This window comes from Sorex fumeus, unplaced genomic scaffold (genome assembly GCF_029834395.1).
Source record: "Sorex fumeus unplaced genomic scaffold, SorFum_2.1 ptg000061l, whole genome shotgun sequence".
NCBI lineage: Eukaryota > Metazoa > Chordata > Mammalia > Eulipotyphla > Soricidae > Sorex > Sorex fumeus.
Window position 1 is genome coordinate 4,637,444 of NW_026606118.1, and position 19,196 is coordinate 4,656,639.

A 19,196-nucleotide genomic window follows, 5' to 3' on the forward strand; every position below is an offset into this window, starting at 1 on the left:
AAAAAAATAAAAGAAAAAAAGAAAAAAAGAAGAACTGCTTAATGGTTGGAAGTTGGAGCTCTGAACCAACCAGAACTAATGGCTAGTGGGGGCTTGAGGGGGTCTGGAGGGGGTCTGGTGGGGATTGGAGGGGAGCTAAGGAGGGCTGAGGGGGCTGGAGGCTTGGTGTAGCTTATGGTCCAGTCAGTCGTGGCTATGCAGTGAAAAACCCCATAAAGACTCCAGACACCAGAGCTCAGTGACTGCATCTAGGTATCAGGAGTGAGGGTCCTCGAGTCTGGAGGCTGTGTCTTGGGGGCCTGCAGCTCTCGCCAACATGTCTCCATGGCCGCTCCTGACGTGTTGCCTTCATCATAAACCCAGACCTAAGTGACTCAGCCTGGTGACCCGCCAAAGCCGAGAGGCCACGTGGGACTGGCCCCGTGAACGTGCAGCCCCTTGTTCGTGAGTGTGGCTGGACCTGGGGTACCTGGCGGGCAGGTAGCGCCTGGACAAGGTGCTCTGGTCAGGGTCCCTGCCGATCCCGGGGGTCTGTTGGGAAGTGAGGTGGATATGATGGGTGTCCACTGCGGTGTGAGGCTGCGTGGCCAGCTCCCCCTGGACCCCGGGGGTGTGCGCCTTCAAAGGCAGAGCCCCTCCCCCTCATGGGAACGGACACTCAACCTCACTGACACCTGGGGGACGTCGATATTCTCCTCAGTGGTGTCTGGACGGGTGGCGCTACCCTTGGAAACACACGGCTGGGTGAGGGCTGTGGGTCTGCCTGGCCCAGCGAGGACAGACTAGAATCTGCTCAAAAAATTCCCGGAGTTGGGCAGGAGCGATAGTACAGTGGGGAGGGCGCTGGCCTTGCATGCAGCTGACCTGGACTGATCCCCCGGCATCCCATGGTTCCCTGAACACCGCCAGGAGTGATTCCTGAGTGCAGAGCCAGGAGTCACCCCTGAGCATCACCAGGTGTGGCACCAAAGCCAAAATATATAAATCAAAACCCAACACCTCCCTCCACCCCCGCCAAGCCCAGGAGTCTCCTCAGTGTTGTCCTGTGCTGAGGCCCGGGTCCCTCAGGCCTTCCCTTCTTCGTCCCCCCAGCCGCGGTTCTGGGCAGGCTCCCTGAGCTGCCTGAGGTAGGGACTGACCGACACCCTCGTCACAGGGCCAGAAGTCTGAGATCACGTGGGAGGCAGCAGGGATGAGCTCACCTCGACGGTGCGGCTTCCAGGAGCGGGGGTGGGGCAGAGCTCTGGCCTCCCAAGAGCCACCGTTGCTTCCACCCTCTGTCTAAGTTTTTTCATTTCTTTGGTGGGGGGTGCACTTGGTGGAGCTCAGGGGTCCCTTCGGGAGGGAGTAGGGGGACCACACGCAGTGGTGGGGGTTGAACCTGGGTCAGCTGCAAGCAAGGCAAGCACCTTATTAGTTGTACTGTCTCTCCAGCCCTAAAATTGAAAACAAAAGTATTTATTTTTCTTTTTTTTTTTTTTTTGTTTAACAGTTTTGGTACCATACCCGATGGTGTGATAGCACAGTGGGTAGAGCATTTGCCTTGTGCGCGGCCGACCTGGGTTCGATTCCTTCGTCCCTCTTGCAGAGCCTGGCAAGCTACCAAGAGTATTCCCCCTGCACGGCAGAGCCTGGCAAGATTTCTGTGGCATATTCGATATGCCAAACACAGTAACAACAAGCCTCACAATGGAGACGTTACTGGTGCCTGCTCGAGCAAATCGATGAACAACGGGAGGACAGTGCTACAGTGCTACTTGATGGTGCTTACTGACTGTGCTTGGCCCTGTGCGCAGGGCTCACTCCTGGCTCTGTGCTCAGGGCTCACTCCTGGCAATACTGAATTCTAGGGTCTTGCATATGCCTGGCACGTGCTTCCCCATTGAGCTATTTCCCTACCCTGTGACTTTTCTCTTATCTTTGTTACTTTTATTCAAAATTAGCCCTTTGATCAGTCTTTCCAAGGATTTCTTTGTTCTTCTCTCGTAAACTTATTTCGAACTCATAACACTTTCTTCTTATGGGGAAGAATTTCCTAGTACCTTTAAAGTCCCTTTGCCTCTCCTGGTTTCTGGAGATGAACGCTTACAGCTTTGGGGCCTTTCTTCTTCTTTTTTTCTTTTTTCACTAAGTCCATGAATTTCCTTCTAAGCTGTTTTAGCTGCATCCTGAAAATTGTGATCCAAAGTATTTTGATTATTATCCAGATAAAGTGTTTTCAATTTCCGTTATGTGTTTTTGATCTATAAATTATATACAACGGTTTCTTAACTTCAAACAGGTGGTGACTTTTGTCATCTCTTTGCTATGATTTTTATTAGTAGGGTTGTTTTAAGATATGTTCTATGTCGTATCAGTTCTTTCACATGTGCCAAATCTTGCTCATGATGGCCTAATCTCCGGTCAGTTTTTATAAATGCTTTGACTGACTTTTGGTGCAAGAGTCTCTGTGCTCATTAGTTCAAGATTTTTAGTGGTTTTGCTCCCAATCTTTTGTCTCCGTTGAAGTTTCGGATGCCTGGGTTCCCATTTCTGAGAGTGTGGTGTGGAACTCTGTTGGTGGATTTATCCACATCCACGGTTTTTTGCTTCATGTCTTTGAGGCCTTGTAATTAGAGGCATAATAGCTTAGAATTCTTGTATCTTATGGGCAAGTGAAATATGTATTTTGGGTCACACCCAGTGATGCTCTGGGTTTACTTCTGACTCTACACTGAGGCGTCACTCCTGGCAGTGCTTGGGGGACCCATAAGGGGTGCTGGGGATCAAACCTGATTGGCTGCATGCAAGATAAGCACCTTCCCCATGTACTACCTCTCTTTAACTTTAATGATGCTTTCAGTTTTAAATTTCATTTTTTTCTATTATAATTGCTATTACTATAATACCTTGGGAATTTTGTTTTTTGATTTTGAGCCACACCTAATAATGCACAGGAGGACCATATGGGGGGCCAGGAAATTGAACCTAGTCAGCCGTGTGCAAGGCAAATGTCCTAGTCGCTGTACTATTGCTCTAGTCTCTACAATATTTTTATTATTTATTTATTTGTGTATTTGCTTTTTGGATCACACCCAGCGATGCTCAGGGGTTACTCCTGGCTCTGCATTCAGGAATTACTCCTGGCAGTGCTTGGGGAGACCACATGGGATGCTGGGGATCAAACCCGGGTCGGCTGTGTGCAAGGCAAACATCCTACCCGCTGTACTATCACTCCAACCCCTACAATACTATGTTTTGACTACCAGTCATTTGCATTTATGCATTTACCCTTTTTTCTTTCTGCATTCATGTCTTGATATGTTTCTTTAAGAATGTCTATTTGGATGGCCAAGACAGACAGATGGCCAATAGACACATGACAAAGTGCTTATCCTCACTTATTATCAGGGACATCCAAATCAAGATGACAATGAGTTATTATCTCATGCCAGTGAGAATGGCACATAAGAAAAACTCAGAACAATCTGTACTGACAGGAATGTGATGAGAAAGGAACTCTCATCCACTGCTGGTGGGAATGTTGTTGGGCTCAACCCCTGTGGAAAACGATATGGAAATTTCTCAGAAAAGTGGGACCTGAGCTGATGTATGACCCAACAACTTCTTGGCATCTACACCCAGCACACAAAAACATTCATTGAAATAGACATATTGCACCATTATTCACTGCAGCACTTAGCACAATAGCTAGGCTGTGGAACCAACCTACGTGTTCAATAACCGAGGAGTGGATTATAAAGGCATGATATTTATACATAATGGAATGCTAAGCCGCTGCAAGGGAGGATGGAACCATGCCATTCACAGCAACTTGGATGGGACTGGAAGGCATGATGGGTGAAGTAAGTCAGAAGGACAAACACAGGACGATCTCACTAACCTGGGTCTGCAGGGCAGAAGGATGAAGGGACTCAAGGTATCGGAGGAATGATGCCTCGCTCACCCTTGACTCTGTAGTATAGGAAGGAAGACAGAGAAGGGAGACCATTGGGAGGGAAAGTCAGAAGCGTAGTGTGGTGGGTATTATTTACCTCAACCGAGGAAATCCCGAGTTTTATTTCTTTTTTTATTTTATTTATTTATTTATTTATTTTTTTATTTTTTGCTTTTTGGTTCACACCCAGCGATGCTCAGGGATTATTCCTGGCTCTGCACTCAGGAATTACTCCTGGCGGTGCTTGGGGGACCATATGGGATGCCAGGGATCGAACCCAGGTCAGCTGCGTGTAAGGCAAAAGCCCTACCTGCTATGCTATCTCTCCGGCCCCAAGGAAATCCTGAGTTTTAAACTACAACAACTGAACTTAAAAATGTGCCCATCAGGGAGGGAGGATGAGAGTGGAAGGGGACCTGAGGATACTGGCGGAGGGAAGCTGGCACTATGGTGAGACAGGTACCAGGACACTATGTATATGCAAATCAACCAGTCATAACGTTGAAGATGACTGTGTCTAAATTTAAAAAAAATGTCTTCTTAGGTTGTGGGACGATGCCAAGGTTGGCATGTGTCTGGCAGGTGCGAGCTTGAACTCTTTCCTCAGCACCTAGTGGTCCCCTGAGCACCCCTGAGTGTGGCCTGGTTGACCCCAGCACTGCTGGTTCTGATGGAACCGTATCATGCGTGCGCTGGAGGTCGGAGTGTTGCCAGCATTTCGCATCTTCGTGTGGATGATTTCACGGCACGCCAGCTCCAGCAAGAGACCCCTTGACAGTGTGCTGGCATCAGGATCAAGGGCGGGGTTGGCTCTGCTCCATGTGCCCCTGCTCGTTCTTTCTTTCTATCCCAATCTAAGTGAGCTCATCTGGTCTTTCTCCTTCTGACTTATTTCACTTAGCTTGACCCCCCCACCCCCGTTTCCCATCTTGTGGCTGTAAAGGCCAAGACTGAATCATTTTCAATGACGGCTCTGGGAGACTGTATTGAAACACCCTGTACCTCCCATAGAAGCTGAATATGAAGCGATGAATGACATTGCCTTTCCACATTTCAGGGACTGAGTAGAGGCAGTGCTCTGTGTTGGTAACTGCCCTGAACTCCTTCCTTGTTTAATTTCCATGAAGTCCTACCCGCTCTTTGTGTCCATTTTGTTTTCATTTTGTTGGGCCACATCCAGTGGTACTCAGGGGCTACTCCTGGATCTGCACTCAGGAATTGCTCTTAGCAGTACTAAGGGGACCGTATGGGATGCCGGAGTCAGCTTAGTACTCCTGGCAGTACTAAGGGGACCTTATGGGATGCTGGGTTCGACTGCATAAGAGGCAAGTGCCCTCCCCACTGTCCTATCTCTTCAGTTCCTGTGTTCACTTTCTTTCTCGGCTCTCTGGCTTCTTGGTAGGACTTTCAGGAAGTGCTTATGGTCTTTAGGGATCTGTTCTTGGTTCCGTGTCAGCCTGCCGAGTCTCTGGGTGCTCACTGGGCCATTCCTGTCGATTCCTTCTAAGTTCAGATCTGAGTTGTGAGCCCCGCTGGTCTGGATGTTTTACTGTTCCCTCCAAAGAACAGGATGGGGTCTCAGAGAGCTAGTTCAGCATGTAGGGCACTTGACTTGTATGCAGCCAACTTGGGTTCAATCCCTGGCACCCCGCATGGCCCTCTGTGTCCCCACCAGGTGTGATCCCTGAGCACAGACTCAGGAGTAAGCCCTGAGCATGGCTGGATGTGGCTTCAAAACTCACAAAGCAAAGAGCAGGCCTAAGTAGGGACAAGTGTAGACATGCTCTGTTCCACTCACCTTTTCCTGGACTCAGCCATGTGGTCCCCTGCAACCTGATGGGGGACTGGGAAATGGAATAGCTGGGTGCCCAGGGGGAAAAGGAGGTGCCCTGGGAGAACACAACTGACCCCCTCACTGCCACCTGAGAGAAGGCACAAAACATCAGCATCCACTTGTGTGGTGCCTGCAAGGGCGTCAGTGGGGAACCTGGCAGGATGCCCCTGGGGCTTCTGCCAAGAGGAGCCAGAGCGGCAGGACAGATGGGCACAGCAGCTTCGCGAGGCAGCCAAGGAGGATTTCAGGGAAGGAGTTTCGGGTGAGGGCGATGCCTCCAGGCCAGCCCTGGGGGCTTTTCTGGGGAGAGGGAGCCTCAAGTCTCCCTTGGGAGGGAGGACGTGGACACAGGCCCTGGCTGGCTTTTGCTGACCCTGAGGCCCCTGTGCCCTAACTTCAGCTGACAACTTGTCTCTCTCTGCTGTTTGATCTCCTGGTCCCTTTTTCCCCCTTCCCCAGTCTCTTCTCTCGCTGCTTGTGTGGCCCTGGCCCGGGGCAGCGGGAGGGGGGGGATGGAGGGGAGGGGGGAGGGGGGAGGGGCTTGAGCAGCCTCCCTGCTTCCCTTCCAGCTGCTACGACCATGAGGGCCATGAATCGGCAAACAGGGCATGCAGAGACCAGGGAACACCTGCCCAACATTTGGGAATATTTCCTCCTTTTGTTTTTGTTTGTTTTGGGGTCACACCCAGCAGTGTTCAGGATTTACCCCTGGCTCTGGGCTCAGGAATCAGTCTTTGCAGGCTTGGGGACCCTATGGGGTGTCCGGGATTGAACTCCGGTTGGTCAAGTGTGAGGCAAGTGAATACTGTTGTGAATCCTTCCTTTCATGCACAACGTGGATGGAGAGGAAAGGAATCATTCTCCCAGCCTTCCTCCTACTGAGGAAAATGTTTAATGAAAGTTGTCTTTGAACTATCCAGCAAGTACATTTCTACAAATACTAAATAATAATATTATATTTCTATTTTTTAAGGGCTGGAGCGATAGCACAGCAGGTAGGGCATTTGCCTTGCACGCAGCCAACATGGCCGACCTGAGTTTGATTCCTCTGCCGCTCCCAGAGAGCCTGGCAAGAAGCTACTGAGAGTATCTTGCCCACACAGCAAAGCCTGGCAAACTCCCTGTGACGTATTCGATATGCCAAACACAGTAACAGTTGTCAAAATGGAGACGTTACTGGGCCCACTCGACCAAATTGATGAATATCAGGAGGACAGTGACCGTGACAATAATATTTTTTAAACGTATTCTTTGTTTTTGGACCACATCCAGTAATGCTTAGGGCTTACTGTGGGCTCTGTGCTCAAGGATCCTTCCTGGAAAATTTGGAGGATCATAGGTGGTGCCAGAGATCAAACAAGGGTTGCCCACATGTAAGGCAAGTCCCTACTTATTGTACTATCGTTCTGGCCCCTATTTGAAAATTTATCTTTATTATAATTATTTATTTTTGGTTTTGTATTCAGACCTGTTAGTACTCAGGGATCACTTCTGGCAGGGTTTGGGGAACCTTCTGGGGTACCAGAGATCAAACCCAGCTTGACACCTGCCTGCTGTACAGTTTCTCCAGTCCTTAAATGTCCTTTTAAATCGAGGCTCTGTTGGTTTGTAAGAGTGTACACGTGTCTCTGTTGGTAGCCCTTACCCCCTTTCTTTTGGTAACCTCAGCTCTGTGCTCAAGTTCTGAGGGTTTGTTTGCAGGGGCCACTGTTCCCTTGCTTTGTTTATATGCCACGTAGGAGGGATTATCGTTCTGGGCCCTATTTGAAAATTTATCTTTACTATGTTTATTTTTGGGGTTTTGGGTTCAGACCTGTCATTGCTGGTCTTTCTCTTCTGAATGAACCTGACCTTCCCAGTTCCATCCATACTGTAGCGGAAGACTTTATCCTTTGACATAGCTGCGTAATAGTCCATTGCTCAGATACCATCAGTATAGGCTCTCTGCAGTTGGATACTTGGGTTGCTGTAGACTTGGCCTTATAAATACACTGTAATGAACATAAGTGTACCTAGGTCTTTTTGAATTAGTGGGGTAATATTTTGGTGTCCTTTGGATAGATGTGTTAGCTAAAAATATTACTGCTGCCTGGAGGAAGAAGGAAACACAGAATTCTGTCCAGCGGCTCTCTCTACCCTCCCCCTATCCCCAAACCCAAGGCCAGTTGGACAGGTAGGCCATTTTCAACCGAGGGAATGGTCACATTTGAAGGGACTGCTAGATGGAGCCTGGCCATGTGTCTTTGACAGCCGTGACAATTCCCAGAGTTTTAGACCAAGAAGAAGAAAAAAAGGCATTTTGCTTTATGGAGCGTTACCAGAGATAGGAAACATTTCTGGTTTGTGAAATGCAAGTTCAGAGAGCAGTGGATGGTGGGGGGGGGGGGTGCTGTTAGATGCGTGCCCTGCTTCTCTCAAGCTGTGAGGGCCAGTGGTGGTCTCAGCATGGCACTGCAGTGCAGAGGGAGTTGCTGGGGGATCTTATAGTTTAAAGGGGCCTTTATGGGTGATTAGAAAGAAAAGACCTTTGCAAGATTCATCTCCACAAAACCTGGTGGAATCAATCACAAACCAGATGCTATGTCTATTTCCCGGGTTTCAAGAAGCTTCACACAGCTTCCCAGAGAGGCTGGCCCAGCTGACATTCATTCCAATAGTTTGAGTGGTCCTTTTCCTCATAGCCCTACCCCTTTGTTGCTTTTGGCTTTTTTTTTGCTATGAGTTATTATCAAGACATCTTATTTTCATTCACAATTTTCTGCGGATCAGTGGAAATGAACACCAAATAATAATCTTCCTAAGACCACACTTATTTGGCTTGGTCAAATCTCCATCTTATTTTTTCTTGCCCGAAAACTTCTCTTAACCGTTATGCATGCTTATAGGTTTAGTGGGGGTTACCTCTCAGAGGGTGATTAGAGGTATCCCCAAGTTAGACCTCAACCCACCCTGCTCTTCCACTACGAACTGTTCTCCACACCCCACACCCTGCACCCTGTTTTGTCATCTGGAAAGTGTAGAGGTGATCGTTATAACCGTCCAAAGGGTGCATATGAGGATTACATGAGTTGATTTTTTAATCTTTTTCTATTTGGGCCACCCCTGATGGTACTCAAGGCTTACTCATGACGCTGCATTCAGGGATCACTTCTGCCAGGGCTTAGGGGAGTATATGGGGTGCTGGGGATCAAACCCAGTCGGTCCCATGCAAGGCAAGTGCCCTACCTGCTGTACCATCTCTTCAACCCACGATTAGGTTCTTTTTCTTACATGAAACTAGAATTGATATACACATGGAATCAGTCTCAAGGCACAATCCAATGATTGACATTTGTATAGGTTGTGTGATAGTCACTACGATAAGTCCCCCTAAAACCCGTCACCTCATATCACCTCAAATAGCACAGTGGTAGGTAGGGCGTTTGCCTTGCGCACAGCCAGCCGGGCTTAGCCGGGTTCGATTCCTCCGCCCCTCTTGGAAAGCCCGGCAAACTACCGAGAGTATCTCGCCCACAGGGAAAAGCCTGGCAAGCTCCCCATGACGTATTCGATATGCCAAACACAGTAACACAGTAACAACAAGCCTCACAATGGAGACTTTACGGGCACTCGAGAAAATAGCAAGTCGACGGAAAACGGGAGGATAGTGTTTGTTTGTTTTGGTTACACAGGGATTTGTGTGTGTGTGTGTGTGTGTGTGTGTGTGTGTGTGTGTGTGTGTGTCACACCCAGCAATGCACAGGGATTACTCCTGGCTCTGCATTCAGGAATCACTCCTGGTGGTGCTCGGGGGACCATTTGAGATACTGGGAATCAAACCCGGGTCGGTCACGTGCAAGGCGAATGCCCTACCCGCTGTGCTATCATTCCAGCCCCTACGCAGGGATTTTCTGGAGATAAGAACTTCTAAGATCTATGCTTATAGCAATTTTCAAGCATGTGACCCAGTGTTACCAGCGCTAGTACCAGGCTGGGTTTTATAACCTCCTGAGATTATAACTGGTAGGTTAGACCCTTTGGTTTCCTGATCCTTCCCATTCTCTCCTTTCCCTCCTCTTTTTTCTCCTCCCCCCTCCCCTTCCCTTCTCCCACAGCACAAAGGGTATGACTTAGTATTTAGTTCACTATATCCTCATTCTAGTCCATTTAGAAGACAAAAGACAGGTGTGGAAACCATCCAGTTTCCTGCTAACAACTTCCAACAGCTTCTCATTCCCAGAGCAAATGTTCATGATCTGGCTGGCACCCTCCCTTCTAGCATGCTCTCTTCCTTGTCTGACTCACACGCTTACTCTGCAGATGCTCACATCTTTCTCCTGTCTCTGCTTCTCCTCAGGTTCTCTGCCTGGAGCTTCCTCTTTCTGTGCAATGCTTCACTGTACAGTTATTATGCATCGTATGATTCACAGAATTCTTTCCTTGTACCCTGAGCAGATTATGTCCTACTTGCTGCTTCTGTCCAGCTTCTTGAATGCCTGTGTGCCCCCATGGCCAGAGGGCAGAAGCGCATGGAGTGAGCTGGAGGTGAAGGCAGGGTGCGCAGGAAGGCGGCCGTTTTGGCGGAGCATTCAGATTGCTCTGGTCTGTTCTGTTCATGCAGTGCCGTTGCCTAATCTATAGAATGTGTAAACGAGACATCCTCTGTTTCTTTTCTCAGAGTGATGAGGAGATTTAAGTAACGTCAGCTGCATGAGTTTTTTTTTGTGGGAAGGAAAATAAGCCTTGCAAATATACAAACAATCAACATTATTGTAAGAGACAGGATTGAATGGAGAGTCTATGAGGACGTTGATATATTACCAGGCATGATGAGCCCAGCCTGATCATTTCCTATGTGCCATGCAGCTTTCTTTTTCTTTCCCCTCCCTTTTAAAAAAATTATAAAGTAGTTCACAATATTTGATTATATTTAATATTCAAATAGGGCTAGAGCGATAGCACAGCGGTAGGACGTTTGCCTTGCACGCAGCCAACATGGCCGACCCGAGTTCGATTCTTCCGCCACTCTCGAGAGCCCGGCAAGCTACCGAGAGTATCTCGCTCGCACGGCAGAGCCTGGCAAGCCACCCGTGATGTATTCGATATGCCAAACACAATAACAACAAAATCTCCACTGGAGATGTTACTGGGCCCGCTTGAGCAAATCGATGAACAACGGGAGGGCCTTTACCTTTTACCTTTTAATATTCAGACACCAATCCCACCACCATTACACCTTCCCACCACCATACTTTGGGTGTTTCCATCCCGAACCCCAATCTCTGTCCCAAAGCAGAACCGAAATAATATAATGTTTCTCTCTAAGGTTGATTGCCTCCTACTTTGGATCCCATCAAATGTGGTGCGATACTCTTGAAGAATGGGTAGGGTGTGTCCTATGGAGTGCCTAGGAAAAGGTTGACTCGTGGGTGAGGCTCAGCCCGAGTGTGTGGGGAGTGATGTGAGCATGGTGGCAGTTGAGTTCTGGTGGTTTTTGGCTGCCGGGGCTGGGTCCCTTGGGGTAGAGAGGGGTCTCAACTGGCCCCTCTAGGGCAACCTGAATGAAACAGCCTGGAACGGGGTCTGGTGGTTGGTTATGGTGAGTGTCATGTTGCTCCCTTCTGGGAGAGAAAGACATGTGATCTAGATGGTGGCTGATGATGAGATTATCTGGCACCCCCAGGGGTCACTTATGAGCATGGCTGCTGAGGTGCCAGAGACTGGGGGATATGGGCAAAGGATCTCTGTTCCTGGTCCCGTTGAACCCAGAGTCCTCAGTCGCAAAGTCCTGCATACCTGCGTTTTCTGGGGGTTCACTTGTGGGTGAGGCTCTCCCTGAGCATGTGGAGAGCGGCGTGAGCATGGTGGCACTTGAGTTCTGGAGGTTTTCGGCTGCCGGGGTTGGGATCCCTTGGGACGGGGCGGGGTCTCACCTGCCCCCCTCTGGGGCGCCTGAGTGAAGTAGCCTGGCACGGGTTCTGGTGGTATGGTTATGGCGAGCGTCATGTTGCTCCCCTTTCCATTCGGCTTTCACCACCGCCCCGGAACCAAGGCTCAGAGTGGGGTTAGAATTTGCCCAAATTCCCGAAGCTACTGGCCATGGACTGGCCCATAGCAGCATATTGAGTATGGACCTGTCTTGCTCTGGACCCGGCTTCTTCCCACAATCTGCTTCCATGCAGAGCCCCCGAGTGACGGCAACAGTGCGGAGGCCTGGCATCTGGGGCGGTATCTCCAGGGCAGAGACTCTCGCCAGGAGCAGCATCTGGTTCATTGGAGACAGAATCTCCAGAATAAGTTGGCCAATGCAGCCCCCGAGATGGGTTTTATTAGATCTTCATTACAACTCTGCATTTAAAAAAATTTTCCCCCAAGGAATCAACTGTTGGTTCCAATTAAAACTCCCTGCTCTTTAGTAGGAATTAGCTTCTCTGTTCAAGAACTGGGCTATGTACAGGAATAAAAATGATGCCTTTCCTTCAGGATATTGCATTTGAAAGTACCTTTTTTTGAAGGGGGGAGACATTTAACATGGGCCGTGCTCCTGGTGGGTTTACTTCTGGCCGGGATTGAGGGGACCACATGTGGTGCTGAGGATAGATCCCGGATCACCCATAGGCAAGGCAAACACCTACCAACGATAGTATTTTTCCAGTCCCTTTGTGTATTTTAGAGGAAATTGATTTTGCAGCAGTGAGCTGTAAGCACTAATGGCATCGGGGTGCACAGGTTATGGGGGAGTGAGGAAACAGTGGCCAGAGTTTCTCTGAGAGCCCTAGTAGGGTTCTCAGAAGAGGTGACCCCGGAGGCTTGAAGGGCGAGCATGCATTTATCGGCAGGATTAGTGCCCAGGAGCCCTCAGCTTCACAGGCAGCAGTTCAATGGGGTTTGTGCTACTGGAAGGGTCGTTGGTGATGTAACACTGGAGAAGGGAGAAGTGTCTTATAGCAACCCAATGACTGGTTCCAAATCACCTTTTCTGCACTCTCTGCCCCCAAAGTCGAGGTCTGGGGTCTTCTTCACACTTGAACCCCTTATCATTGGGACCTACTGCATCCTGCACATGGCGCTTTCTTTCCTGTGCATTCTCGTGGACACTTCCTACTTCCGGAAGTGGACTCCTCCCTCCCCGGCCTTCCTCCAACCCACAGGTTTCCTGGGCCCCTCGGATCCCCAGCCTCACCGCTTTGGTCTCACCTGTCTGGCCACGGCACGGCCGGAGTCTTGGCATAGTCATTTTTGTGCCAGGCTGGTTATGGTGATCCCACATCTTGGCCCCTTGTAATAATGTTAGTTATCTTGTAGAATCCCAAATACTTTATCTAAAAAAAAAAACAAGGACTCAGAAAGAGGAGACAGTCAGTGAAATGAACAGACCAGAAATAGACTCGTTTCAAAAGCCAGCGCTTGGACGGGGGGGGGGGCTAAGTGTGTGCTCTGCGGAACCGTGTCCACATTACCAGGCGTAGCTTGTCAAGTGCCGAGCCTCCGGGAGAGGTCATTATCATGCCAGCGTTTCTGTTTTCCTTGGAATTGCACAATTCCATCCTGTTCCTGGCTTAGGAATGAGAAAACGGAGATTAAATTTTGCTGCACAATGAAATGACGATATATTAATTACTCAAAAAGCTCATGGTTGTCAGAGAGATGGATTTTCTCTTCTTTTCCACAGTCTTGGAGGCTCAGGGCCAACTGAGACTTGGGGTGTCAGTGTCAGCATCCAAAAGCTGACGCTGAAGGGGCTCAGCCACATGGGAATGACTCTGACTGCTTTCTGTTGCTAGCAGAGCCTGTGTCACCACAAGCAGGGCTGACCCGAGGCCAGCGGTACCCCCACCGTGCCAGAGGTCCCATAGCTGAGAGGTCTCCCTGCCAGCCTGCCTTGCTCTCACCCTGAGCTCCATCCGGGCCCTCTGCCTAGTTCCCAGGGTCTTTCCTTTGTACTTGGCCTTTGATCAGAACTCTCGGCTTGTCCACCAAGCTCTGTCACTTGTCCCATGTGCTCCCATGTGGTGCGTGACCACTTTCCCCAACCCCAACCCATGGTGAAGCAGAGGACAAGTGTTGGGAGGAGCTGATCGTGGGGAAGGTCCTTCAGCCCCTATCTCCCTTCCTCACCAACTCCCCCCCCCCCACCTGTGAATAAAAGTGAGCCGTACACTGATTCAGGTCAGTGGACAGTGGACACTTAATTCAGAACTGAAGAGCATGTTTTTAGAACATCTGAGGGGGTCTGAGGTATAGGGCTAAATGTAGGTGTGACTGATCATTTACAGAGATAAAGCATTTAAGGAGACAATTCTCTTGGGGAGATTAAGTCAAGGGTACGTTCTGCCTGAGACTGTATTGAGAGATGCACTGAGGGGTGACGAGCATCTATATTGTGTTTCTCTTTACCTTGCTGCTAGTCCATACTAAGTAATCAATTTTACTTCTTATTAATATTTGCAGTTTTTTGGATAAACACAGTAAGAGATATAGATTCCAAAACTTAGTTTTTGAGACTAACATCCAAGAATAGCTGAGATAAGTACCAGGAGGTTCACTCCATGGCTTCGAGGCCAGCCGCACATGCTAGGGGAAAAGGCAGCTCAGATAGAGAAGGGAGCACCAAATAAAGTATCCTCCCAAGATGGGAGATGCATGCTGAAAGTAGACAATAGACCGAACATGATTGCCACTTAGTGCCTCTTTTGCAAACCACAGCACCCAAAAGGAGAGAGAGAACAAGGGGGAATGCTCTGCCACAGAGGCGGGGTGGGATGGGGGGGCAGGATGGGGGGTGGGTGGGAGGGATACTGGGATCAGTGGTGGTAGAGAATGGGCACTGGTGGAGGGATGGGTACTCGATCATTGTATAATTGAAATCCAAGCACAAAAATTTGTATGTCTACAACTGTACCTCATGGTGTTTCACTAATAAAAATTAAAAAAAAACCCAACTTAGTTCTCTGAGCTCTGGGGGCAAAAGGTTAAAAGCCATAAATCATGATGCAGGGTGATTTTCACACGCTTGTAGGGGGCACTGTCGAGCAAGAATGGGGGCGGGAGAAGAGAGCTGGCTTGGCCTCCAGCAGCTTCTGTGGGTGGACACAGCCCTTCCTGGAAGGTGTGGGGCCTTCACTCTCGCTCAGCCCTTCCTGTCAGGACACAGGGTATGAAGACACTGACCAACAGTGCGGGCACCCTCTTGGGTGACCTTGCTGGAGAACTCCACACCCCAGAGCCCTCCACCCCTGCCCTGTGACCCTACTCCCCAGAAACAGGTGTGAAACCAGGATGATTCCATTGCAACGCCAGCCAGCAAGAGAGCTGCCATTTTGTCCTGTAGGGAAAGGCACAGGAGAAGAGGAAGGGCTTCTGGTGAGCACCGGGCCCCCCTCATGTGGCCACCACTGAGGAGCCAGCACTCCAGACCATGGCATCTCCCTCAAGGACAGTCAGTGCCCATGGGGAATAACATCCGGGTTAACTCAGCTTCCCTCTCCCCACTGACAGCAGCTGTCCCTGCACTCACAGGCGGTCAAGTTCATTTTCAACCCTTGGTCCAGCTGTCCAGGAGGATTGTGTTCCAACATCTTCTGATGTCGGTGGACCCCACAGATGGCTCATGTGAGTCAGGAGGAGAGAAAGACAGTCACCTTCTCTCACTCCGCCTCTGCCACCCGGACCTCCTGGGAAGACTATGACGAGTCCCTGCTTGGCACAGGCCTGAGCCCCGCCAGCCCCACTGGGTGGCCGTCAGGAAGCACCTGAAGTCTGCTTGGTCTGCCAGACAAGGGCATTGGTCCCTACTGTCCGATTTCTTGGGAATCCATGGACTTAGGCTGGAGCGAGGATTTGCTCTTTGCAGGAAAGGAGAAACCAGTCCCAAGTCTTACCCAGGGTTTTGGGGTTCTTGTCTCGCTCACAGAAAAGAATTTCAGGAGTAGACAAGCAGTGAAGTAAAACAGATTTTATTTGGAGGTTTTTGAAGGTGTAGAGAGAGTGAGAGAGTGAGTGAGTGAGAGAGAGAGAGAGAGAGAGAGAGAGAGAGAGTAATGTGCTCAAAGGAGAACTCGGGCTTCTCCAAACCGTGGAGAGAGCCTTGAATGGGCTTTTGGACTAACTTTTATAGGCTCTTCTTGGGTTGTCTTGATCCGGAATGTTCTGGAGTCTTCTTGGGGCTGACTTACTAAAATTAATCGGATTAAAGGAGAGGTATGAGTGTTTTCACGGAGAGGAACTTCAAGGGGAGGGGTCCAATCTCCTCACGTCTTTGTTTTCGGTATCCTCTGGGTGGATCAGTCTTAAAATTTTCCTTCTCAGAAGTTTTGTTGACCTAAGATTCATTGCCAAGGGCCTGTCCCCGTCTACCTGCCTACATCACTTTGATGCTGAGTTCAGCTTACGATAAAAAATTCACCCTGTGGGGAAAAAGCACTGGCTGGAAAAATATACAAGAAATGAGGATGTGGGTGGGTGCAGGATGGGGGGAGCCTCCTGAGGCAGCTGAATCCCCAGGGAGCTCATTTTTTTTTGTGCTGGTGAGTTCACAGGACTCACCCAGGGGTGGGGGGGAAAAGGTGGGAGATGCGAGAGGCAGCACCACAGCCCTGCGGGAAAGGCACTCACACCCCAGCCATCTGCGGGGAAGTTCAAGGCATCTTGGTAAATAGCCGAGTCTTTCTCTCCTGCTGAAAGTTGTCTTGAAGCACGTGGTCCCAGGAGACCATGTGTTTTACGCGGGATCATGCAGGAGGTCAGAGGAAGAGACAAGAGAGAGAAGGAAGTCCTTTGGGTTTCATCAGCAGGGGATGGCAGTTCACAATGGACTCCTGGGATTTCTCAGTTGGGATTTCAGTGTCACCGCCGAAGATGGTCACCGGAGACACACCCACAGCCCTTCACGCAGATACCTCCAGCCCTGTCCTGCATTCGCCCCAGTACCCGCTGCTGGGTCCTGGTCACACTGTTTAGACAGTGAGAGTCTGAAAGTCTTGGGGTGTCGGGGACCCCTGAACACCTCAGTGTTCCTGCCATGTGCTCACTTCCTACAGAAGAATAAAATTAGGAGCTCCCTAGTTCTCTGGGGAAAGCAGAGAGGGATCGGAATCTGGGATGGGCATAGCATGCCCCTGGATGTGTACCCCCGAAAAGGAAAAAACAAAAACAAAAATACTAGCTAAATGCTTGTCAGAGAAAAATAAAGCTGGCTTCGTATCTCACACCTTATACAAAACTCAACTCAAAATGGAGCAAAGACCAAAAATTATAAAATACCTAGGAAAATAGAGGCAGAATATCCCGACATTTGGACCTCAAAGGTGTTTTTAATTATATGATCCCATTGGTAAGGGCAACAGAGGAAAAGTAAACAAATGGGACTACACCAAATAAAAGAATTTATGGATAGGAAAAGAAACTAAGGCTAAAATGAAAAGACAGCAAACTGAATGGGAGAAAATATTTGTACTCAACATATCAGAGAAAAGGTTAATATCTAAGATATATAATGTACTCACAGAGATAGAAAAAAATCCAAAAATCTACATCAAAAATGGGGAGAGGAAATGAACAGACACTTCTCTGAAGAAGACAGATGGCCAAGGGGCCCATGAAATGTGCTCCTTACCACTTATTATCAGGGAAATCCAAATTAAGATGACAATGAGATAGCACTTCACAGTAGTGAGAACGGCACTTATAAAAATGACTGGGAACAATTTGTGTTGGTGGAGATGTGGTGAGAAAGGAACTCTCATCCACTGCTGGTGGGAATGTTGTCTGGTTCAACCCCTATGGAAAACAGTATCGAGAGTTCTTAGGAAAGTAAGAATTGAGCTGCAAAAGTAAGAATTGACCCTGCAATTCCACTTCTTGGCATCTATTCCCAGGACACAAAAGCACTCATTGAAATGGACATACGACAACACTATTCATTGCAGCACTTACACAAGAGTTATGATACAGAATCAGTCAGTATCCAATGGCAGATAAATGGATATTGAAGGTGTGATATACACACAACGGAATACCATGCAGTTGCAAGAAATGATGCTGTAATTAAAAAGTTAACTAAAAGAATCAGATAATGACCTGCTACTGGAAAAAAAAAAAGTTTGCACGGAATAAAGTTTTGTTCAGCTCTCTTTCCACAGAGCTGATAGAAAACTCAATGGTGAATCCCGGAAGACAGCAGCTCGCTGGAGATCGCTCCAGACCCTCTGCCGACTGATCTCACCGGTGCTCCTCAAATGGAGAGGGTGTCTGCCCACTCCAGATGAACTCCCGGTGGCCACAAGCTTTCAGAAGAAAAACCCAGGTACGTGGGAACAGGGACTGGAGACAGCAGGCCACATGGAGGCAGAGACAGTTTGTCCCTTCCATCTCCTCACCCCCCACTTCAGAGCCCTGGCTGGCACGCCCATGAACTGCCTCCGGGCCATATTTAGGCACATCCCTGGCCTTGATCCAGAGACTCACAAATGAATCTCAAGATGGATTAGCTCCCTAAAGAGATGTCTCTGAACCTCAAACATTTACAGATTTAGAATCCCAGGAGCATGTGGACACTTTGGCAGCTGCAACCTCATGATATTCATAATAAGCAATCACTCGATCACTTGACATCCTGTTACTCATCGAGTTGCTCGAGCGGGCACCAGTAACATCTCCATTCGTCCCTGTGGCCTGCTAGTGTAGCCCAATGGCGTTCCTGCTCACTCCAGGAACATGAAGAGCCTCAAAATGTTTGTTCAGGGTCTTGATGAAGTCTGACAATCTCAGAGGTGGGCAGCCACGCGATCTTTTGATGTCCCGTGGAATCCAGTCAGTAATGACTAGTCCAGTGGTCATCTTCAAATTGCATTACGTGTCCAGCCCATCTGACTTTTGATGCCTTGGCATACAAGACAGTGTCCCTGATTCTCGATTGTCAATGAAGGTCAGAACTCTGGATTCTTTCTCTCACTTGAGTGAAGCGTGATACTCCAAGCATAGCTCTTTTGATTCCTCTTTGGGGGTAGCATTCTCATTCTGTTTTCTTAGGGCCCAGGTCTCTGAGGCGTATGTTAATGCAGGAAGAATGGTGGAGTCGAAGAGATGTGTCCGGAGCCGGATGTTCTTCATCCTCTTAGCTATTTCTTCGACGCTCTTGAAGGCATTCCAAGCTGCTCTGTTCCTCCTGCGCAACTCAGGTGCCAGGTCATTCGTCATGTTGAGTTCTTGACCTAGGTACACATAACTGCTGCATTCGGAGATGTTTGTTCTGTTGAGAGCAAATGGAAAGTCAGGAATGAGTCCGTTTCTCATGACATAATAAGCAATAGAAATTAATTATCTAGAATCTGACTATGGCAGGCAGGCTTGAACGGTGGTGGGAAAACTCAAAATAATGGTGATGGGAAGGGGTAATGGTGGTGGGAAGGTGTAGTGGTGGTGGAATTAGTGTTGAAATATTGAATG